We start from the raw sequence: 25370 nt of genomic DNA, 5'->3' as shown, positions 1-25370 counted from the left end.
TTGGTAGCTGAAAGCACAGCCACCAATGATGGAGCCATTAAAATTGAGGGTTTTCAAGAAGACAGAATTGGTGGAGCGCAGAGATCTCAGAGGGTTGTAGGGCTGGAAGAGATTACGGAGATAGGGAAGGATGAGGTCATGGAGGGATTTGAAAACAAGGTTGAGAACTTTAAAATCAAGGCTTTGCTTAACCATGAGTCAGTGTACATCAGCAAGCATAGGGATGATGGGTGAAGCTGGTATTGGGTTTATCACAAAAAATAAACATTTTTATAAAGAGTGTCCTGTCTTCCACCTGTGAGTAACACGATTTGAAATAACCGTTCTGAAACATTTACACGTTTCATCAGTTTACAGTAGTCAGTTTCTTAGTTAATATTTTTAAATTTCTGCCTAAAAAAATCACTTAATTTGGTGGAAACGTGCCATGCTGATTAATTCAATCTGGAGGTGGGTGGGGCTGACTTCCTGCCCAATGTTTTTAAAGAAGAGTTAAAGAAATGTAATTTACACTCAACGTATCTTAAAATTCTGTGATCTTTTACGCAAAATCTTTTTGGCCAATTTCAGGCAGATTGCGTGGCTTTTACCTAACAGAAACTCCAGGCCCAGATGTAATAAATCATTAGCAAAAAAAAAAGGATGATTTCAACCCACATTGTAAAGCCACTCATAACACTTCTAGAACAGATGTTCTCCACTAAGATGCTTCTTGAGGGGTGCGGTTAGAGACTTTTTTTGATTTAATAGGTAATAGGCAGGTGTGTTGATATACATGCCTATGGGTTCAAACCACAGATCCAGTCCTGAGACACTGCAATCAAATTAATACATTTTTTTTGCCATTTTATTAATGAAATAGCAAGAAAAATATAGGATGGAATTGTGAACTTTGACAGTGGCATAGTGCAAGCATGAGCAAATCAGCTTCCATTATACACCCTACAGGATTCTTCAACGCATTGACTTCACTTATTCTGCACCAATATTCTTCAAAATTCTTGGTGAATAATGGAGTCAATTGGCACATTAGAATTTTGTACCTTTTTATACCAGAGGGTTAATCACCACTTGCTGCACCATGATTACTGGAAAATCTGGTAAATTGTTGGGATGCGACCAGTTGCCTCTTATCCCCCCAGAATATTTTCTTATGTGCTCCAGCAACCACTAGAGTTAAGCTATTTGTTTCCTGCAACATTCTCTTGCTGTCTACAGCCCGTTGTTCTAAAATGCCTGCTGCTTCTTAATGCCCTTTTGTATTTCTTTTACAGGCAAATCTCTATCTGCCAGTTTCTGAATCCACAGAGAGTAGGTTTGTAAGTATTCCCTGCAGCTATTCCTTCTGGCAGGTTAAGGTTCCTCTTTACTGTGATCTGTGTGGGTGTTAAGCTGTCAGTGACACTGAACAATTGTTCATCACTATCAGCAGCAGCAGTTCATGCTGTAGGTATGGGGCAAAGTAGCAAAAGGTTTAGCCTTGGCACTAGTTTGGGGCAGACTTTCCTCCGCTATTATAGCAGGGAAAATGGGGTAGTGAAGTCTGCCTCTGCCTCCTCGCCCCAAACTGCATTTCTCTCACCTTCCCTTGCCTTGTCTGTTGTGTGTAAATACTGGCAGTGACATGGGTTTTCTTGCTCATTTGCTCTCCATCAGCCTTTCTTCTAACACTTCCCAGCATCACCTGGGGAATGGTGGGGGTAGGCCCAGGATAGCGGCGGGAAGGCTCAAAAACACTCTCATTGCAGGGAGAGGGCCTAATAGTGGTCTCCTCTCCTTCCATTTCTGTCCCATCTACATATTTTCTGATATCTCAGCCTTGGCTGAGGCATTGCAAAAACTCCCTTTGGTCTTCAGGCACCATCTGCCCCTTTCCGTTCCTTTGCCACACATTTGAGTACTGCAGTTACTGTCTGACTGTAGCGTTCCTAGTTTTCCTGTGTGACACGAGTAGGCTTCCTCTTGGTAGTGGGAATTCCACTGGAAGCCCTCCACGCATGGGAAATGACCCCATGGTGAAAAAGTATTCATTTTTAAAAAGAATACGATAGCTTCATTTCGTCTGCAATTCAGCCACCCCCATGTAAACCTCCAAATGTGATCATTAATCTCTGCGAGAGAATGAAGAAGCAGAGCCAATGGAGGAAAATAATTGCCTTTTCTTCTGTTGTGCTTTTTATTGAGGCAGAAAGCATTGGCTCCAGGCTGTGCATTGGGAACCTTTTGAAGATTGCACTTGCACAGAGATTTTCAAAGCACATGTTTAATTTGTGGGTTGCAGATTAAGTAGTTGTGAAACTGATGAATATGTTTCTGGGAAAATTATCAGTGATAATTAATTCCTGCAATGCCAAAGAAAAACAATCAACAAAAATATGAGTTATTAAACATTGTTATACGAACCCACGGTAATGCCCAAGTGATGTACACTGGACATGTTGAGACTGGTGCCGAAATACAATATATTCTGTGAATGAAAATTGTGATAAAATGAGTGGATGAATGAGTCAGTGTGGAAGTTGATTTTAATGAATGCCTTCTAGTTTGTGCTAAATTCACTGTTGATCTCAGTCAAACCTATGGTAAGACTGTGATAATTTTCAGCACCCCTGAGCTAGGGACTGGAAAAATCAGTCATAGCTTCCATGCCTGATTCCGATATTTCAGCCCTTGTTAGGAATTGGCAGTTCATGGAAGCCAAGTCAGAGCAGCATCAGTCTTGGCTGTGAACGTCCCCAAACTCCTTGGCCCAATAGCTTAGTGTCACTCGCAGTCAAGGCTGTGAAGAATGATCACTTGGCTGAGATAATCAGGTGGCCCATTGGCATTCACCCATTGGCTCATTGTATCCTGTAAGAACTGTGAAAATTGAACACTGACTTCACAACATGCGGATTCGTATAATGAGGTATGAAAATATGTGTACAAAATTACTTTTTTTATTTTAAAAAGTATTTATAAGTTTCTCAATAATTGTGTCATTGTAATGTAATGAATAAATGGCTTACAGTATCTAACATAACCTTAGAAATAAAATGATCTCTATTTAATATTACTCAGTTTTTTGATTGAAAATTTCAGAATAGCCTTTGTTACAAGAATGTAATCATCTGCACCTACTCTGTTACTGACTTGTGGATGAATTAAAGCTGTAGTTTTCTAATTTGTGTGTACACCGCAGGGCATTCATGACTAATACAAATGAAGAACGATGCATAAATGAAAGTTGTCGACTCTTAGCATATAGAACAGTGCAGATTTTACAAAAAAATAGGCATTATTTCAGTCTGGGAAGGAGGCATGTGGGGGGTGAGGGTTATATATAAGATGGTTAAAGGTATAGAAAAGATAAAATCTGAACTTGTTCAATTGCGAGTATAAGATGACAGGGGCAAGTTCAAACAAGTAAAAGGTCGTTTTAAGACTGACATCAGAAAGCTGTTCTTTGCAGAAACGAGTGATCAATGTGTGGGATAGACTCCCAGATAAAGATACTTTGATTTGCTCTTGGGATGTGGATGACTGAGAAAGCAGAATTTTTATTACTCATCCCTATTTGTCCTAAAAGTATTGACAGTTGAACGTGTGGTACGGGACTGGAATCACTTGTAAACGAGACCAAGTAAGGGCTGGAGTTTTGCTTTCTTGAAGGGCATTACAAAACCAGTTGGGCTTTACAACAGTACAGCAGATTTCCTGGTCATTTTCAGGTGCCAACCTACAAATTACCATTCTTATTGAGGGTTAAATTGGATAACCCCCAAAAACGGGCGTGGAAATTGTGCTGCACAATTAAAATGGGCCTGTTAATTGCAATGCAGGCAGGATGCCAACTTCATGCTGCCAGCACTGCCCACACTGTTAATTGTCTGTAAGCAGCCTGGAGGCCCAATATCGTTGATGCTACTTAAAGCTAGCTTGCACCTCTTAAAGGGAAGGTGCATTGCGGTCGTTGGTGGTGCTGAGAACATTCTGGAAATTGTGCTGTGAACGAATCAACAATAGTTGACCATGGGAGAGAACATGCACCAAGGTTTTTGGATGCTGGACTGGAGGTCTTGGACGAAGAGGTGGGAAAAAAGGAGAGATGTCCTGTATTCTCAGTGGGGGTTGGGGGCCATCCAGATATGTTCTCAGAAGGGAGTGGCAAGAGATAACAGTGGCGGTCAATGCCAAGCGTCTAGCCCCAAGGACCAGGATGCAGCACAAGAGGGAGTTTAATGATCTCAGAAGAGTTATCAAGATCAGTTAGTGCATCTTCAAATGCCATATCCGACCAATTACACCACTAGCCTCAACCACTGTTCAATTGACTACACCTCCATCACTCACCTGCCAGCAATCTCGATTAATCAGGACTCAGACCGAACATTCATATGCTTTACCGCACCTTCAAACACTTTTCTCTACTGCAAGTCTCATACACATCTAACAACTTGCACACACTGGCAGCTATTCAACCATGACAGCCACATCATCCAAACACATTGCACAACATTCACTGGCACTCCTCTCTTTCTTGCAGGAGAAGGTGATGCACAACAGAAGGCAACAGGAATTAGCAGGAGGAGGAGAGGCTTATCTGAATGTTTTAACTCCCCTGGAAGAGACAGTGCTGGCCATTATGGGAAGAGCCATTACTGAGACTACTTGTGGGACTGAAGTAATTGAAGATGAGGGTCTCTGCATACATAACCCCCTTCTCTCATCCTACTTCTCACTTATCCCTCAATTTCTTCTGATTTACAAACTGCAGATGGGTGTAAGCATGCACATCATTTCTTCTCTCCCCTCACTACCACCCAACCTGTGTCCCTTTTGTCGTTTTAGATACTCAAACAGTGAAAGCTGTTCAGACTGGGGAGGAAGAATAAGAAGAAAGTGAAGATGAAGACACCGTCAGTCTATTTCACAGTCACAGCCACCAGCTCATATCATGTCACTGCGTGTAATTTAGAGGGTAGTATAGAGATGGATTGACATGTGATGAGACCAGACACAAGTGCAGTAAGGGGAAAGGATAGCACAGGTGCCCGCTCGCTGGAGGGCACGGGTGTACTCATGTTCTGCTGCAGAGGACTCAAATGAGGCCAGGCTATGGAAGAAGGCTGGTGGGTGTACACACCCAACTGCTTGGTGCTCTGGAAAGGCTGTGCTCAATGTGAATAGAAGAGTCCAGCACCAACTTGGCACAGGATTTTGTACCGTCCAACCTTTCCAAAATTGAACAAGTTGCCACCTCCATCGGCAAACCTGTGGAACTGACCGTGATGCAGCATCTAATGGCTGATAACTTGGCTTCCATTGCAGCACAAACAGTATCCATTCAACATCTGAATGCTCAGACTACTGTCCTGCAATTTCAGCTTGCTACCATGGAAGTTCAGACTGCTGTCATCTTGGCTGTGAATACCAGTGTGCAAAGGGGCTTTCAGGGTGTCACAGCACATTTTCAATATGTTCTCCAAAAGATTACTAGGATTGCTGAGGCGCTGCCCTGGGTGAGCAACAATGCTTTCTTGGAGTATAATCCTGTTGCCTCTCAGCCAGCCAGCCAGCCCAGATTGCTGTCGACCATGCCAAAATGATGTAGTCTGAAGGCAGACCTTCGAGGCCCACTGTACTCCAAGGCCATCTGCAGTCTATTCACTGAAAGTCAGCAGCCTTCCACTTGCCACCAGACATGCAGTAGCCACTGAGGAGCATCTTGTAGGAGCAATGGGACAGGCAAAGGCACATGGAAGAGGCTCTTAGGGAATGCATAAGGATGATTAGTTTATTTTTGTATGCATTCTGTCATGATTTAATTAACAAATTTGGATTGGAATGTGCATTTTGTGTTGGTTTTTTATTTTGCATTGAGGGAAAGAGGACAATGTGATGGGCAGTGACAGAGGAAAGGTAAAGAGTGAGGGCTAGATGGTGAATAGGCAACTGGAGTTGAAGTTACTAGTATCGTTCATCAATTATTTCTTCAAGTGCAGTCCGGGCAGAAAGGGGCTTTTTAGATTGCAGCCTCTCTTATTCTTCCTCTTCCAGCTCCTCCTCTTCTGCCGCCTGCTTTCCCTCAGCTTCTCGCCTAATAGATGGTTGCAAGGCTGTTCCCTCATGATGGCAAAGTTTTGCAACAAATATGATGCAAGCCATGACAATTCTTAACAGGCACTCAGCTGAGTATTGTAAAGCTCCTCCAGAGCAGTCCAGGCTGCAGAAGCATTGCTTCAGCACACAAATGGTCTGCTTTATAAAATTCCTTCTGGCAGCATGGGTCTCATTGTATACCTGCTGTGCATGTGGTGTGGGTTCCAGACCAGAGTGATGAGCCATGTCTTGAGTGGATAATGCTTGTTTCCCACTAATCACCATTTGTTTTGCTGTGGTGGTTGAAATCTAGCTGGAGCAGAGGAGTGTGCAGAATGAATGAATTGTGACTGCTACCGGGACACCAGACACTGAACTGCATGATGCGCTGCTTGTGATCATACACCAGCTGCACATTAAGAGAGAGGAATTCCTTTTGATTCAGGTACATGGCCAAGTTCATATGAGATGCAGCCAATACATTATGGGCTGAATTCTATTCGGGTACCGCAATGCGCGGCAGCGCCCTTTAAACTCAGCGGGGTGCCCGCATTTAGCGGCTGCCGCAGAGCCCCCGCAATATTTCACTTGTTTGTGGTGAGAGGGAATCAGATGAAATCTTCTCTCTTTGAATAGTGAGGCTCAGCAACCTCCCTTATACAGCAGTGTACTGCAAACTGTGAGCTGTTACTTATATCTCCAGCAGTAGCATAAAAGTACTGAGCTGCAGTCATGGGTAATGTGGTCCTTGCAGCAATGGGGTAGGAGTTGTGGCTGCACCAGTTGACAAATTTCAGTTACATTTCTTTAGTGAAGTGCAGACATCTCAAGCCTTGATCATTGCTGAGGTTCAGGTAGGGGAATTGCTCCCTAAACACCATCTATGGATATGACCTTCTCCCTCTCCTACTCCTCCCTCTGCTCCTCCTCCCTCTTCCAGCAGCTTGTACTATTCTCTGTGGCCTCTGCTCATTCTCCCAGTCATGCTCAATGCCAAGAGGAATCCCTACTAGGTAGCCATGTCTGGAAGCAGCTGATTTGTACACAAGGCTTTAAGTTACCAAACAAGTACTTCCGCCCCAGCCTGATCACTCCCTGTAGACTATTGAAACTTTTGGCAAGCATGACAAAAAACAACCAAAATATGTAGAATTGCAGGAAGTGCCAGAGAAATAGTCCAGCAACTAATTTATAAGTAGTTTATAGTAACGTGGGTGAGGGGGTCTTTCATGCCGTTTTACGTCATGTTCTGCTGTGTGAGATTAACAGAGGGCGTAAGGTGGAGCGCTGAGCTTCAAAATGGCAGCATGGTGTCAAATCAGTGTTATACACTCACTGATGTCATGATCTGCCTGCTCTGCATACTCCTGGTGGCCGTTAGGTGTACACGTGCAAATGCCTTTCTAGATATGGTGTCCGGCACACTTCCCATTGGAAATGTGTGCAATCATTGAGGATGCCATATTGGTAGTTTAAGGGGCTTTGTAGTGCCCAGAAAACAAATGCTACAGAGCCCAATTTTGCTCACATTGAATTCAAGGTGGACTTTAAACTTTCAACCTTTGAATTATTTCAGAACCTGCAGTGGTGAGGGCTGGTGGAGCTTTAGGACAATTCTGGATGGATGAAGCAAGATGGGCCAAATGGCCTTCTCCATCTACGATGGGTGTCTTGTATGGGTTTGCTCAATTCTATCCCCGAATTTCCACTATTCTCTTCCATCATGTACAGCTCTGCAGCTAATGTTCGTTCCCACTCATACATTAAATGCTACGTTTTGCAATGAGTTGCCATAATTTAATGGGGCACAGTGTTCATGAAAAAACATTTGTCAAATCTGTATTTGCTTTGGGAGAGGGTGGGGTGTGGGGAAGTGTTCAATATAATTTATCTACCATGATATGCAAATGAATTGATGGTCTGCATTTTTAAACTATCTGGTTTCAAGCAATATTAAACAATATTGCTAGGTTCCTGAGCCAGTAAAACTAGCTGATTTGCAAAACCTCCACCTGCATGGACTCCCCTCCCCTTGGACTTCACGCCCAGGTCCCAACCTCCCCCCACCCCTGGACTTGCATCCTGGACTGGCCCTGATGACCCCGCCTCACTTACCTGAGGAATGGGTCTCCAGCCCTGGGCCTGGGTTCAAGGCCTTTGCTCCCAGTGACACTGCCAATACTACATATGAGTAGCTGTTGGCCCTGTGATTGGCCAGCAGCTCTTGGAGGCAGGAAAGCCATCTCTAAAGGGATTGCGATCCCATCGTTGGGCAATTAAATGCCTGAACAATGGAAGATAACGCCGGGGCAACTCAAAAAGTTTCAGTCAGTGTTCCCTCCGCCTTTTTGGCCTTGCGCTGGGAGCCCTGCCATCGTCACAAAATCCAGCCCGATGTGTTTTGGTGTGATTCACGTCACCATGTGACATGTTGGCAAATGGTTTCACCAAAAGCTTTTTACTTGCAGATGCGATACTGAGAATCCTTCAGTGACATCACCAATAACACTTTAAGAGATGAAAATATCACTGCTTTGTATTTTGTAAAGAGAAACAGGCGTACTATGAAAATCTCACCTTGGGGCTTTTCACAGAATCACAGAATAATAGTGCAGAAGAGACCCTTCGGCCCATCGAGTATGCACCGATGCATTAAAACACCTGACCTGTCTACCTAATCCCATTTGCCAGCACTTGGCCCATAGCCTTGAATGTTATGACGTGCCAAGTGCTCATCCAGGTACTTTTTAAAGGATGTGAGGCAACCTGCCTCTACCACCCTCCCAGGCAGGGCATTCCAGACTGTCACTACCCTCTGGGTAAAAAAGTTCTTCCTCAAATCCCCCTTAAACCTCCCACCCCTCACCTTAAACTTGTGACCCCTCGTAACTGACCCTTCAACTAAGGGGAATAGCTGCTCCCTATCCACCCTGTCCATGTCCCTCATAATCTTGTACACCTCGATCAGGTCACCCCTCAGTCTTCTCTGCTCCAGCAAAAACAACCCAAGCCTATCCAACCTCTCTTCATAGCTTAAATGTTCCCTCCCAGGCAACATCCTGGTGAATCGCCTCTGCACCCCCTCCAATGCAATCACATCCTTCCTATAATGTGGCGACCAGAATTGCACACAGTACTCCAGCTGTGGCCTTACCAAAGTTCTGTACAACTCCAACATGACCTCCCTGCTTTTGTAATCTATGCCTTAGGAAATTATGACTTGGCTTGAACCCTTTGGCTTTGAAATGATGTCCTGGGATGCTGTTCATGTGAAGCCCCTTCTTTTGCTATTTGAACAGATTTATTTTGTACTTTTTTAAACAAAAAAGGTAACTAACGCCTCTGTTAACATAGTAGAGCAAGGAATTTCAAATGTGCTAATAATTCATATGCCAGTATCCCACAGTATAATTTTTAGCCTTTTGAGATTATTTGTGTAATTATTACCACTGTTGATTACATTTTACTTAATTGTCTGCAGCACACTACCATGTTTTATCTTTGTTATTTTCCTTCAAAACTTTGAATCTAGACTCGACCTGGAGTGATTCGTCCAGTTACCATTGTTCAGAAGACACCTGCAACCCCAAAGATGCAAGAGAGCTGTCGTAATCCTTTTAGGCAACGCCCTGAAGAAACCAGTGATATTGAAATCAAAGAGGTAGGCAGCTTAAAAAGTTGAGGCTGGCCCCAGTTGCATTAAACCATCAAACATTCTCGTTATTATCCTGAATTATCCTTTGAAGATATACAATATTGATAGAATTTTATCTGATTGCTGCTGCTTCCCATTCATACGTACCTGGACCCAACTGTGTGCTTTGTAGTGATTTAATCCGAACTGAGGTAGATTGTTAAAATGTGGATTATGTAGTTGATGTTGTTCACTGAACAGTGACAGTTTTGAGCTCAGTCATATGTGTTACATTGTCCCATTAATAGCAACAATTGAAATCCTTTTTCATTAAGTTGACATCATCTCAAAGCTGAGGTAGTGCTACTTGCATCTGCTGTTTCTGTGGCATTGGCTGTATTTATATTTTTAGTGTTTTTAGAGCTCAGCAGAAAAAAAGGCCAGTGTTGCCTGGAAAAGTACTTAAATTTGGTTTTAAGTGTACAATGCAACACCATGTAATTGGTGATGTGTTCATATCATTGCAACATTAATTTCACCTACTGCTGTAATCAAAAACTATAATGTGTAATGTTGTCGAACTGCTACTTCCTGAGTGTAAAATTACCCTGGTAACCTTTATGCAGCTTGTATGAGAGCCTCTTTCATGAAGGTTTGGATGCTTTGAGGAAAGCTTATAGTATAAAGATCAATGGTGATGTGTTATACCTAAAAGATAATGAACTGAACGCAAAACATGTCATTTAAAAATTGTTTTGTTTCCTTTGTCCTTTACTCACTTCCCTAAGTTATCTGTTAAAAGATTATCTTATCAGAGAGTTGAGGTAGATGCAGGTGAGGTGAGTTACTTAGCAAAAATGGTGCTTTTCAAACTCCAGCTCTGACATTAATGTCTGTTCACCCCTTGGCACAAAGTTTGTGCTGTAGGGAAACAATTCCTCTGTTGAACCTCATTTTAGCTCAAACTAATTTTCTGCAATTTTAATGGTGTTTGTTTTGACTCTGATGTATAGTATCCATACACTGCTTCACTCACCATGTCCTTCTATGCACAGGCTCAAATTATTGTGGTCAAACTATATTTCACTTTGCTATCAGAATTACATGCTAGATCTTCATTTTATTGATACTGATATGTTCTGCACAGTAATCTTTTATAAAGTAAAATTCCTGTTGACAGTTTAAATGAGAAATTTAACATGAGTTTAACAAAAGGGAAGTCCGTTTATATACTTGCTCTGACATTTTTTGGCTAAAATTATCTCCATTGAGCAATTCACCTCAACTATTATTGAGTGCAGGAGTTCATTCACAGTATTGTTCCATCTGTTTTATTGTCTGCTCTTCTTCAACAGTGGCTGTTCCCATTATCCACCATCCTAACTTCTGTCTCATATCCCAGTTTCTGCCATGAAACGTACCAGACCATGCTGTGCTCTCAGGACATGTCCCAGTCAATTCCACTGTCTCTCTCACCTGTCACTTGTCTAACCTCTGGATCACATATTCGTTTCTCTCCCATTGCCCCATGTAACTACTACATGACCTCTAACCTCTCTCGCAGTCTCCACTCCCTGTACATTAAGGTGAGAAGCTGGTCAGTAATGCTTTCTTGTGCTGTGATATGTTTTTCTGTCTGAATATAATTGTTTGACTCAACAGAGTTTGTGTTTTGCACAGAAATTATTAAGGAAGGGAACAACAAGCACATGTTTTATTTATCTACAGGATGTGGGCATTGCTGGCAAGGCCAGCTTTTATTGCCCATTCCAAATTGCCCCTAAGAGGGTGGTGATGAGTTGCTGCCTTGAATACAACTGAGTGGTTTGCTCGACCATTTCAGAGGCAGTTAATAGTCAACCACATAGCTATGGGTCTGGAGTCACATATAGGCCAGACAGGGTAAGGATTCCTTCCATAAAGGTATTTGTGAATCAGAATTTTTTTTTACAACAATTCAGTAGTTTCATGGTTACCATTACTGAACCTAGCTTTTTATTCCAGATTTATTTAACTAATTAAATTTAAATTTCCCATTTGAATGAATTGAACTCATGTCTCCAGATCATTAGTTAACCTCTTTGCTACTGTACCCATGCTACATTTAATACATGCAATTACATTACAAGAAACCTAATGATGGATTAAATTTTTTTTTAGTTTGAAAATTGTTGCAACCCTTGCAGTAGATGCACAATTGTACAAAGGTGCTGAATATTTCACTTTTTCAACATTCTTTACATAGTTATGGGTTTGAGAATATGAGGACAAGAGATGATATTTGAAAAGTAAGATGTTTTCCTCTAAATGCCAATGTTAACAAAAAATATCACTCAGTATAAAGCTGAGAATGAACAGAGAAAATACTCCCCTATTTGGAGTTTTTTTTTTCTCCTGGGCTTTGTATTATGCTGAAGCAATTCACCAATCCAGTACTGTCACACTGTATCAAACCAGGTGTCAGGTGGATTCTCCAACCCACTCAACGTTGTACAGTCAAATCCATGAATAACACATTCATTGCAGTGGTGCTTAACCTTAACCTTAAACCTGTGATTAAAAAAAAATGGTTGATAATTGTGGCTGCAGTACATTTAGATACATCACCGTTTTATAGTAGAATGCTAAAGTTCAACTATCGTCCTTTGTGAAAATAACCGAGACCATTGAGGTGGCACATTTGGCTATTGATGCTAGAAACTTTTCAGTCTGAACAGAGGAGAAAAAGAATCAGTTGAATATACAATACGAAATGGTGAGATATACAATATTCTCCATTGAAAAAATTTGTGAGACTCCATTCTTGAAGAATTATACATGAAGATCAATGCGCTCTATTTTCTGTGCAAGCTTTCCAGTGCCCTGCATAAAATCGTATGCTGCCAATTGGACATGCTAGCCTCTGCACCCAATTCTTCAACCCAGGATCTTACTGGGAACTATGCCCCATAAAATCTATTGTCGTGAGTCAGAAAAAACCCACCATCCATGGGTAGTATCATTGATTACCCTCAAGTTTCTTCATCTTAACTGGGTCCAAATGCAGGAACTCCCTACCTGTCAATATTGTGGGAGCACCTTCACCACAGGGACTGCAGCTGTTAAGAAATAGTCCCACCAACACCTTCTTAAAACAACGAGAGTTGGGGAATGAATGCAGGCTCTTCCAGCAACGTCCACAAGAATGATTTATTTTTAAATTAAGTTTATTATGGCCTATCTCATGAATAGAATAAAACAGGTGTTATACTGTTAGAAACTACTAATAAAATACAAAATTTTTAACCTGTTCCTCTTAAGACCTGTTACCATGGATACTGCCAATGAATATCTCCCTTAAGGTCTTTTAATATTTGTTCATGGGATATGGGCATCGCTGGCAAGGCCAGCATTTATTGCCCATCCCTAATTACCCTTGAGGAGGTGGTGGTGACCACCCCCCCCCACCACTTCTTGAACTGCTGCTGTGATATATATTCCAAGTCTTTGTTTTTGTCTCTTTAAATAAAGGACTGCCTTCAACAATCAAAACTTTGGAGCCCATTTGTTATCCTATCTGTGAACCGCACAATCCATTTAACATCAAAGAATTGTAGAATGCCAAACCATTATTCGATTTCTCTATATCAAAAAAAGTTCCTTTTTGCCTAAAGGAAATATTGTAAGCGAGTGCTGAGAAATGAATAAAACATACACCTTATGTAAGAAGTAAATATGCTTCAACTGTACACCATCGGGTGTCACTGCAAGAGGACAGGAGGCAAGGGGAGAAAACAGGGGAAGTTATTTCAATCTGGCTTCAACTCCATCAGATGTGAAGTAAAAAGAAAGATGTCTTTGCATGAAATCTGAAATAAAAACAGGAAATGCTGGAAAGGCACAAGCCAGAGAGCATTTGAAAAGTTATTAATTAATATTTTGGGTCCAATTCTGATAAAATATCCTGCTGAAATCACTACGCCGTCTCTCTCCCACAAATGTCAATTGATCTGCGCAATTGTAACTATTTTGATTTTGGAGATAACCAGAGAACACGTGCAGCACATAAGCAGAACTTTTTTGTGTTTTTTCTCCAACTGCATAAGCTGTTTAGTTTTTTTTTTATTCGTTCATGGGATGTGGGCATCACTGGCCAGGCCAGCATTTATTGCCCATCTCTAATTGCCCTTGAGAAGGTGGTGGTGAGCTGACTCCTTGAACCGTTGCAGTCCATGAAGGGTAGGTACGCCCACAGTGCTGTTAGGTAGGGGAGTTCCAGGATTTTGACCCGGCAACAGTGCAGGAACGGCGATATAGTTCCAAATCAGAATGGCGTTTGGCTTGGAGGGGAACTTGCAGGTGGTGGTGTTCCCATGCATCTGCTACCCTTGTCCTTCTAGTTGGTAGAGGTCGCGGGTTTGGAAGGATATGTCTAAGGAACCTTGGTGCTTGTGTGAATGGAATTCTTATTTCACAATACAGAATTAGGAAAACTCACACGGTTATAACAACATTGCCATTTCAGTGTTTAGTTTCCCACATGTCCTGTGGGATTTGCTGGAACTTTTTCAAAAAGTACAGTGTCCACAGTGGGGTTTGAAAACCATCTGTCTCTTGCACAGTGATTGATTGAAAGGATTGACTTCATTTCTGATAGGCATACGGCATGCTTGCCTTCATCGGTTGGGGCATAGAGCATAAAAATTGGCAAGTCATGTTGCAGCTGTACAGAACTTTAGTTAGGCTACACTTGGAATATTGCGTACAATTCTGGTCGCCACACTACCAGAAGGATGTGGAGGCTTTGGAAAGGGTACAGAAGAGGTTTACCAGGATGTTGCCTGTTCTGGAGGGTATTAGCTATGAGGAGAGGTTGGATAAACTCGGATTGTTTTCATTGGAATGACGGAGGTGGAGGGGCGACCTGATAGAGGTTTACAAAGTTATGAGTGGCATGGACAGAGTGGATAGTCAGAAGCTTTTTCCCAGGGTGGAAGAATCAGTTACTAGGGGACATAGGTTTAAGGTGTGAGGGGCAAAGTTTAGAGGGGATGTGCGAGGCAAGTTCTTTACACAGAGGGTGGTGAGTGCCTGGAACTTGCTTCCGGGGGAGGTGGTGGAAGCAGGTACGATAGCAACGTTTAAGAGGCATCTTGACAAATACATGAATAGGATGGGAATAGAGGGATACAGTCCCCGGAAGTGCAGAAGGTTTTAGTTTAGACAGGCATCAAGATCGGCGCAGGCTTGGAGGACCAAATGGCCTGTTCCTGTGCTGTACTGTTCTTTGTTGTTCTTTAAGGGTGAAAATTATTGATTCTGTTAGCTAACTCCTAAAAACAATAAAGGAATTCTGCTGTTACTATGTAGGAGATGAAAGTGTTTGAGCATATCCCATGTTCCATAACTGGTTACAGATAATGTCCAGAAGTGGACCTTTGATTGTTTGCTTTTTAAAAAAAAAATCTAATCCTTTTTCCCCTCATTGGTTTTTAACTCTGAAAGATGAGATCCTTCCTTCATTTGACAATCGACTGATTTTTAAAAAGCCAATTTTTGACATCAATGAACCACTCCTTCATTTAACTCCTCAGACCTGTAGTTAACTATGACTCACTGCAACAAAACAAAATGCAGAATTTTTCAAAGTGCTTAAAGGCGACTGTTGTAAATTGAGGACCCAGGAATCTGATCTTAAAATGTGTAACTATTGAGAATCAAGAAATGTAGTCAGGAGTGAGTAAAGAATGAGTAAAATATATCACTTTTATTCTGTCAATTAATACTTTTTGAGTTTTTTTACCAATTTTCTCTCCCTTTTCTGTGCTGCACCTCGAGGTGATACTGTGGTTCTGATTCCGTGCCATTAGATCATTAGCTGACCAAAGTGATTATTCATAATGTATGACCTTAAACATTGAGTGTTGCAGGCCATTGACTTGTGTTTGGGGCCGGGGGCAGGAGGAGTGTCACAACAAGGCCCAAACTCATTATCTTCTCAATCCCATTGTACTTTCTAGTGAGGGCTATTCAATGGCAGCTGTGGTTGATATTATCCCTCTTTTGTTTAGGGGTGCTGAGGCTAACTGTACCATGCTGAGTGCTACCCCGCCAGAGATCAGTGAACTTAGTACAGATCTTGAGCTTGGGACTTTCTGGCTTGTCTGGCATTGTTCTTGCCACACAGAGTGTTGCTGTTGTCTAGCTGGGTGGGACTGCTCTCGACTGGTTCCACTCTTAGCTATCGTATCGTAGCCAGAGAATTACATGCAGTGGCTTCTTTTTCTGCACAGTTAGCTCTGATGTCCCCCCAAGGATCTATCCTTGGCCCCCTCCTATTTCTCATCCACGTGTTACCCCTCAACAATATCATCTGAAAGCACAGTATTAGATTTCACATGTACGCTGATAACACCCAGCTGTACCTCACCATCACCTCTCTCCACTCTTCCATTGTCACTAAATTATCAGACAGCTTGTCCAACATCCAATGCTGGATAAGCAGAAATCTCCTCCAATTAAATATTGAGAAGACTGAAGCCATTATCTTCAGCTGCTGCCACAAACTTCTGTGTCTTCTAGTTACTGACCCTCCTGCCAGTGAAAACACTTTCTCTCTTATTCACTCTATCAAAACCCTTCATGATTTTGAACGCTGCTATTAAATCTCTCCTTAATTTCCTACGCTTCTCTAGTCTCTCCATGTAACTGAAGTACTGTATCCCTGGTACCATTCTAGTTAATCTCATCTGCACCCTTTCGATTTAGCCTCAGTATCTTGAGTTGGGAAAGGGAGAATTATCCCAAGGTATTGCTCTTGATATCCAGTGATTACTACTGGAAAGTTTACGTATATTTGCCTGTCTGTTCGGGACAAGGTCACTGTTTCCTGCCATTGTCAAATACTCCACCAGCATCAATTTTCAGGCTACCAAATGAGAAATGTCAAATTGGGCAAAGAATTGGAGGGCACTTGGTGCTATGATAAACCCAAGTGTCACACTGAGAGAGAGGGGAAGAAAACTGAAGGTGGAAAAAGAAACAATCAGCAGAGTAAATTTCTCTGCCCATAACAGGATATTGTCACCACTGAAGAGCTCTGGACTCTGGAACCATAGGTCCAAGAAGTTAGTGAACACATTATTCACTGAGCGGGTTTGTGTTTGGTGTCATTCTAATTATCCATATATTTTTACTGGAGACTGAGAGGTTAAGCACTACACTCACTCACTCAGCGTGAAGGATCACTGTGTGTTGTACTACAGGACTAGGAAAACATCTGAATGCAGTGTAATCCTGCACTCATTCAGAATGCAACAATTCAACTTACTGCAAATAAAGACAATTCTTAGACTAATTTACTGTAACTGTATAATATAACTGAGGACACATTACAGAGACTAAGATGATTTATATTCCCCAAAAAGGGGGATGACTGCTGCAGTAATTCTGCTCCGGTTTGTTGTATATTTTCTCTATATGTATTGTATATGTTACTAACTTATTTTGGTTTCCCTCACTTGATAGTTTTGTTGCTGTTTCAGTGCTAGTAAGCTTAAAGGGAATGAATTATAATAAAGATCACACCATCCCCAGAATGTGCACGAAAAATAGCTGGCAGTAACTTGTCACTGTGCTGTAGTGTTTGAACTGCTAGTATTGTATTCCACACTTTCACTTTTCTTGTCATTCTCCATTTGTATGTTATGAAGCCGCGTCACTCAATAACGACAATCCATGAAAATGAGGCTCTGGGCAGCAATGAGGTAAACTAGTCAATCTGCATTAATAGAACTTGGCTTTAATTGCTTCCATTTTATTTGTCACCCTCAGAATACAACCCAATGAATGTCATGTTTTCAGATGGCTTTTGAAGCTGTAGTCTTTCTGCCGTGAAGGATTTGACATGGAGTGTTCAGATATGGGCCTAGAGTGTCCATTAGCTTTCCAACGCAATTCACCCAAGATCGGCCAAACCAGCACACAAGATCATGCAAATTATGTGCAGCGTAAATCGGTCTTTAACACTGGTTTAAAAACTAGAATCTGACCACACCCCCAATCTAATTAATCACCATTGCATGTTTGTGGGCCTTCAAGGAGGCTCTTAAAATTATGCTTTCCTTTTAGACACAAGAACACAAATAAACACGTGTTTAAAAGCTTTCACATATTCTTTGATAAGGTAACAGAGAAGATTCATCAAGGTATCACAGTAGATGTTGTGTATATGGACCTTTGGAAGACACTCGACCAAGTGCCACACAGGAAGCTAACATGGTTGCCTGTTCTGCTGCTGCAGGCCCTTGACGGGGCTGCACCACCCGATTTACCACTTCCAAATTGGGGCTGACCATGAGGAATGTGTTTTGTGCTGACAGCTCGCTAGGCAGATTATAATGAGGGCTGGCAATGGAAATCGCACGGGTCCCCAAGCCTGACTCCTCCAGGTGCAATAGCAGGGTTCAGTAGCCAGGCTGATGCCAGCTGCAATGGTGATAGGGATGTTACAATCAGTCTTAGTGAATCTGGGCTAGATGAAGCATACGCTAGCCAACGTTTCACTATCCAGTGGATTTTCCAGAAAAGTCCATGCTTGTGGACAAAGGGTGAGAACAGCATCAGACTCTGCTATAATGCACTCCCATTGTCGATTAGCCTGCTGTCTGCCACTGTCCAGGCTCGCACTTGAAGAATGGCCATTTGGGCAAGGTACTGGGAATCAGCCAGCCCATGTGGGCCTGTACCTTGATGTGAGTCAGCAGCCTCAGGAGAAGGGACGAGATAATTGGAGAACAAAGGAAAACTAAAACTTAAGCTTTACAATATACAAGTTCAACAACATCTGCTGATTCACCAGTTTAATGTGCATTTCCACAAAGAACATTCTGTCTGCGATTGTCCCACACAGAACATTTGAAGCTTGGGCCACTGGATAGAAGATCACATACAATAATGCATGAATGTACTGGAAGCAGCTGTGTAACCTGGAAAGTAATGACTATGACATATTTGTGGCTTAAAATGCAGGACGATTAAAGACTAACAATTTGTTGGATTGTCAGCTGCATGCTTTTCAACTTGATGATTCTGTGACAAAAGCAGGAAATTCTGTCTCTGGCCTTGTATTGCTAAAGTACAGGATTTAAAATGGAGAGGGTTCTTTTCAATAAGTATTAAATGATAGATCAGAGACATGCCACTTGGTTCAGCCAGACTGGGTAGCTGTACTATCTATATGTGACCTTTGATGTGAGGGAAGCATTGATAATACCAGTGGATACAGGATTTGCCACACAAGTGTAATTGGCAGCTGTGGAAAATGTTAGCGCAGTTACTGGCTCTTGGTCTCATTGTCTGCAGTGCTAAGACTGTTAACTATTTGTTTGCTTGACTGCTTCACATCAGATTATATGAATGAGGTTTGATGGGATAAATATCTAATCTTGAGTTTTTAATCTGGCACCAAGTTCTGTAGTATTTAAGACTCACTGGGTGTGATTTTACCAGAAGGTGGGAGAGATGCTGGATGAATAGAAAGTTCACATGCCGGTAGCACTGGGGGCCCAAAGAGATACTTGCTCCTGGGCCTCATTCCCATAATGTAGGTCAGACTGCTGCCCGGAACTGGCGGAAATCACTCTTTGGCCAGTGAGTGGGAGTTGGAATGAAAGAGTGACAGGAGCCCATTGTCAGGTGCCAGAGGAAACAGTCCCCAGCAGCTAAGTAATTGGATTGGGGGAGGCAGGTCGTGGTCTTGGAAGGGAGTGGGTAAAACCCAGGGCAGGGGAAGCTGAAGGTTTCCTTGTGAGGCCTGCAAGATCACACCTGTTCCTCCTGGTGTTTCGTCTTTATGTTGTTTCTGTTTCTCAGATGTTGCAAAGAATCACACTTTGAAACTTGGAAAAGGCTGGAGTCAGTTTGGTTTAATTCAGCACGATGCTGTGTGCTGTACAGCCTGATTCTTGTGTTACATATTAACCTTTCAGGAATCCCTTGCTCAGTGAACAGAACTCATACTGCTGAGATTATTGTTGTGGCTCTCAAGTCTTTCATCTTCCGGATAAAAGGAAATTTTGAGTAGTATTCTGTGACTATGAGATACCATTCTTGATTATGTGTGAATAAATCGACTCCTACAGTATGTCATGGTCTGTGTGGTACTTCAGTAGCTATCATCTCCTCTTTCTGTTGTGAGGTTTTGTACTTCTGGCATACATTGCATGTAGATACCATATCTTCGATATGTTTGCATATCCCTATCCTGTACACAGCTGATCTGGCTCTGAGCTTACATTTATCCATTCCCATATGGCCTTCGTGTATCTTTTGGAGAAGTTCTTCCTGCATTGTTTTGGGTATGATTATTCTGGATTCGGCCAGCAAAACACCATTTTCTAGTGAGATGTCATCTTTGATAGACCTGTTCTGCCGTATTGCTGGCTGTGATTTCTTTCAATGTTGGGATAGGGTAGTGATCCCTCTTTATTGCTTGGTTAAGATCTTTGGGATCTAGGCAAATTCATAGCCGTCTATTTGGCTTCTCTCTCACCACGATAGAATTTACCCAATCTGTAGGCTTTGTGACTCTGGCAATCACCTTTTCTTCCATATCTTGGAGCTCTCTTTCAAGCTTTCCTTTCAGTTCTACTGGTACTTTACGTGAGGGATGAATCACTGGTTTCATCGCTGGGTCAATAGTGATGTGATATTCAAAATCTTCGAAGCATCCAACCATCTCACCAAAACACTCTGGGTACATTTGTACCAGATCTTCTTTGCTTCTGATCGGAGGGCGCTTTACAACGGGTGTACTGTCTTCAACCCTCAGTGTTGCCTCCTTCACCTCATGGTTTACTGAGATAATCTGCAGTTCTTCACAACTGCTCAACCCCAGGATAGCAGGACCATCTGTTTCAGTAATGTAGAACATACAGTTAACATCTTTTCCTTTGTGTGTACCTCTGATTGGATTGTTCCTAGCTGTCAAATCTCAGTTCCCCTGTATGCTGTTGGCATGACATTGTTTGGTTTCAGAGCACCTTCCCTTGGATAACCATTTTTCTCCAAATTTTCAGGAAAGATCTTCTGGTATAATCTGATCGGGATGATGTTACTCTGCGGTCCAGTATCAATCTTCACCTTCAGATTTATCGTTGTGGGCTTATTTCTCAGCCTCTTCCTGATCTGAATGGTTGTGTGAATTTCTTTTCTCTGGGAACTGTCACATCCAGACATTTCATGCAATTGTATGGTTCCGATGTCTATCATGTTCTTAAATCTCAAACCCATCGCCATCTTCTATGGTATGGATGTTTTGGTTTCTTTCACTATTCCTTCATCCTGTTACTCTGGCTCTGATGACTCATCTACCACCTTCTTGTCTTGTTTACATCTTTTCCCAGTGATTGGTCTTTCCGCAAGTTCTGCAGATTGATCCATATGCGGGACATTTCCTTCTATCTGTCAAGTCAAGTGGTCGTCCACAGCTCCTGCACATCTTTCTCTCTGTCTGGTGTACATTCTTTAGTTGTTGTTTCACTGCATCAACACTGCTGCCTGTCTCTTGGCTTAACTGAAGGCTAGCCATTTTGGAGGTCAGAGTCTTCATCTATCTGCTCGTGGCTTCATGTGCTCTGGCAGTGTCTATCGCCTGTGATATTGTGAGCTTGTCCTGTCTGATTAGAGCTTTCTGTACTGCAGGATGTGCAGAAGCCCAAATGAGCTGATCTATCAGCCAATCATCTATGTCCTTAAATTTACATTTTCTGGCTGCATTTTTCAATCTTGTTACAAAATTGTCAATAGGCTCACCTCGTTCCTGTCTGAGGCCTTGAAATTCATATCGGTATATCTGATGATTTGATTTTGGCTGGAAATGGGTGATGAATCTTTCAAAAATTTTGTCTGGGTTTCTGCTGTCCTCTTCGCTTACGTCCCAGCTGTTATTTTTTTATTTTATCTATTTTTATTTAGAGATACAGCACTGAAACAGGCCCTTTGGCCCACCGAGTCTGTGCCGACCAACAACCACCCATTTATACTAACCCTACAGTAATCCCATATTCCCTACCACCTACCTACACTAGGGGCAATTTACAATGGCCAATTTACCTATCACCTGCAAGTCTTTGGCTGTGGGAGGAAACCGGAGCACCCGGCGAAAACCCACGCGGTCACAGGGAGAACTTGCAAACTCCGCACAGGCAGTACCTAGAATTGAACCCGGGTCCTGGAGCTGTGAGGCTGCGGTGCTAACCACTGCGCCACCCATAGTAAATAAACGTAATCCTTTATCTCCAGCCACAGAAATATATAGCTGACCATCTCTTCACTAGTGCCTTTTAGGAAACTCCTGAATGCCAAATTTCACTTTTGTTTAAACTTCTCAAATGCCTCTATGACATCATCAGCTCCCCAATTCATGATGGGTTCTAGCAGTGCATTCATTCCTCTCCCGGCTGACATTTCAATCTTTTTTTTTTGAGTTTTTGCATGAGCCACTCAGTTTTTCTGTCTCTCATTCTGGCACTAATTTGGGTCACTTTTCTCAATCTGATACTTTTAAAAATATTGTAGGTTTACTCACAGACACTCGCTGCCACCATGTTTCATCTTTGTTGTTTCTGGTTCCCAGATGTTGGAAAGAACCACACTTTAAAACTTGGAAAAGGCTGGAGTCAGTCTGGTTTAATTCAGCACGATGCTGTTTGCTGCAGAGCCTGATTCTTGTATTACATATTAACTATTCAGGAATCCCTCGCTCCGCGGACAGAACTGGCACTGCTGAGATTATTGTGGCTCTCAAGTCTTCCATCTTCCTGATAAAAGAAAATTTTGAGTAGTATTCTGCGACTATGAGATACCATTCTTGATTATGTGTGAATAAGTCGACTCCTACAGTATGCCATGGTCTGTGTGGTACTTCAATAGCTATCACCTGGTTCAGAAGGAAACATTTAAAGAAAAAAATTTAAACTTACCTGGACTACTTCTGGTCCTTGATCCAGCTCACGCACCGACTACGATGAGACTACCCAAACTCATAATTTAAGACTATTGCAGCTGACAATCAAAAAGTCTGACAACACTTACTGACAAAGCTCACCGATAAATAATGGCCAATTGGATAGGGTGCAGGCAGTAAATGCTCCCTGTGGATTCGTGCCCCAAGTAAAGGAGTTAACGCCTTCAGGAGATGACTATTGGCAGGCTCAAAAACCACCGCAACTGGACCTTATCCTGTTCTCATCTGATCTTTGCAGATGCTCACTTGCAATTTAAGGAGCTGGATAACAACCTGGGGTGGGAAGCGCGGCTTACTTTCCTTTCTTCACCCAGGAGTATTGAAGTTAAGTGTAGCACCCCACCACCTCCCCTCCCCACCACTACCTCACCAGACATCAGAGTATTCATGAACAAAACAACAGACAGTTCTTGTATAAGTAGACTGATGGCCGATGCTATGCAGCCACTGATTGTTTCACTGTTAATTAATTTGAATTAATATTCTGGGGAAAAAACTAACTTACACTTTCCTCGGCTTTGACTGTTGCAGCTCACGGATGCAACAGTGAAACTGAACAAGGATCAGCATCAAAGCAAAGACAATCAAAAGGGATCTGAAAGGTCATCACTGCCAAGCACTGACAGTAACCAGGAAGCCCTGGTGATCTTAGAAGAGGAGTAAGAGCAAGCCGCCAAATCATGAGCAAAGGTGAGTGCCACATTTGCTCAATGAAAAGCCCAGTGATTAAACAATTATTTGAGATTGCAAAAATATAACACCCTGTATGATGTCAGCAAAGTTTGCTGCTATGCATAAAAAAGCCATGGCAAAGAAAGGGCTATTTGCATTCATTAAGTCCAGTTCTTTCACAGCACTTGTACCTTGGATACTCCCCATTTAATTCGGCACATGACCTACCTATTTGCTGAGCAAAACTGCAGAATGCATATGTCACCTAACGTTCCACTTTATTTAACCCTCAGTTTGCTCTTCACAAATGTCATCAAAGGAGTTAATCATCAGCTGTTGGTTGGAATCTATCGCACATATTCACTGTGCTATGGTAGGAATTGTGGTGGGGGGATTATTCTAATCACTCGTCTGACATGAACTTGTCAAATTCGTACCTGTATTCTTTGATATTCTCATAACTGTAGTTAAATATTCTCTTTGCATTTACATTTTTCGCACCCATTGACATTTCAATGACTTAGAGTCATTTACGGCATAGAAGGAGGCCATTCGGCCCATCGAGTCCATGCTGGCTCTCTGCAGAGCAATCCAGTCAGTCCCACTCCCCTGCTCAATCCCCATAGACCTGCATGTTTATTTCCTTCAAGTGCCCATTCCATTTCCTTTTGAAGTCATTGATTGTTTCTGCTTCTACCACCCTCATTGGCAGCGAGCTCCAGATCATTACCACTCGCTGTGTAAAAAAGTTCTTCCTCACGTTCCCCCGGATCTCTTTCCCAAAACCTTTAATCTGTGTCCCTTAGACTTTGTACCATCGATTAATGGGAGCAGTTTTTCCTTGTCTAACTTATCCAAGCCTGTCAGAAACTTGTACACCTCGATCAAATCTTCCCTCAATCTCCTTTGCTCCAGGGACTACAACCCCAGCTTCTCCAAACTAACCGTGTAACTAAAATCCCTCATCCATGGAACCATTCTGGTAAATCTCCTCTGCAACCGATCAAGGACCAGAACTGGATGCAGTATTCAAGTGGGGGCTGAACCAGAGCTTTATAAAGGTTTAGCATTACTTCACTACTTTTGTACTCAATGCTTCTATTTATGAAGCCCAAGATTCCATATGCTTTGCTAACTACTCTCTCAATATGTCCTGCCACCTTCAAAGATCAATGCACATGCACCCCCAGGTCTCACTGATCCTGCACACTCTTTAGAACTGTGCCATTAAGTATATATTTCCTCATCCTATCCCTTCCACCAAAATGCATCACCTCACACGTCTGTATTAATTCCATCTGCCACTTATCTGCCCATTCTGTTAGCCTATCTATGTCTTCTTGCAGGCAATTCATATCATACTCACTGTTGACCGTGCCTCCTAGTTTGGTAGCATCAGCAAACTTTGAGATTCTACTCTGTATTCCAAGTTCCAAGTCATTAATGTATAGCAAAAAAAGTAGTCCTAGCACTGACCCTTGGGGAACACCACTGACTACCATCCTCCAGTCTAAAAAACAACCATTTACTGCGACTTGTTGTTTTCTGTCCTTGAGCTAATTTTTATCCAATTGGACACTGACTCTCCTGTTCCATCAGTCTCAATTTTGTTAACCAGCCTTTTATGTGATACTTTAACAAACACTTTTTAAAAATCCATATAGACAACATCCAGCATATTCCCTTCATCAACCTTCTCTGTTTCTTCATCAAAAATTCAATTAGATTAGTCAAGCATGATCTGCCTTTTACAAATCTATGCTGGCTATCCTTAATTAACTCAAACCACTCCAAGTGCCTGTTGATTTTTTCCCCTAATTATTGTTTCTAAAACCTTACCCACCACTCCAGTTAACTGGCCTGTAGTTGCTGGGACTGTCCTTACACCTTTTCTTGAATTTGCTGTTCTCCAATCCTTTGGCACTTCCTCTATATCTAGGGCAGATTGGAAGATTATGGTTTATTGCTGGTGTGCGT

The 25370-nt window shown here is 42.2% G+C and overlaps 1 pseudogene; it reads left to right on the top strand.

Annotated features, from left to right (window-relative positions):
* LOC137352174 (uncharacterized) overlaps positions 1 to 23405 on the top strand; it is a 296154-nt pseudogene extending 272749 nt beyond the window's left edge.
* The last annotated feature ends 1965 nt before the right edge of the window (positions 23406 to 25370 follow it).

Source organism: Heterodontus francisci, chromosome 3 (assembly GCF_036365525.1).
Source record: "Heterodontus francisci isolate sHetFra1 chromosome 3, sHetFra1.hap1, whole genome shotgun sequence".
NCBI lineage: Eukaryota > Metazoa > Chordata > Chondrichthyes > Heterodontiformes > Heterodontidae > Heterodontus > Heterodontus francisci.
The sequence above is the reverse complement of the archived record's forward strand: the minus strand, read 5'-3'. Positions and strand labels throughout refer to the sequence as shown.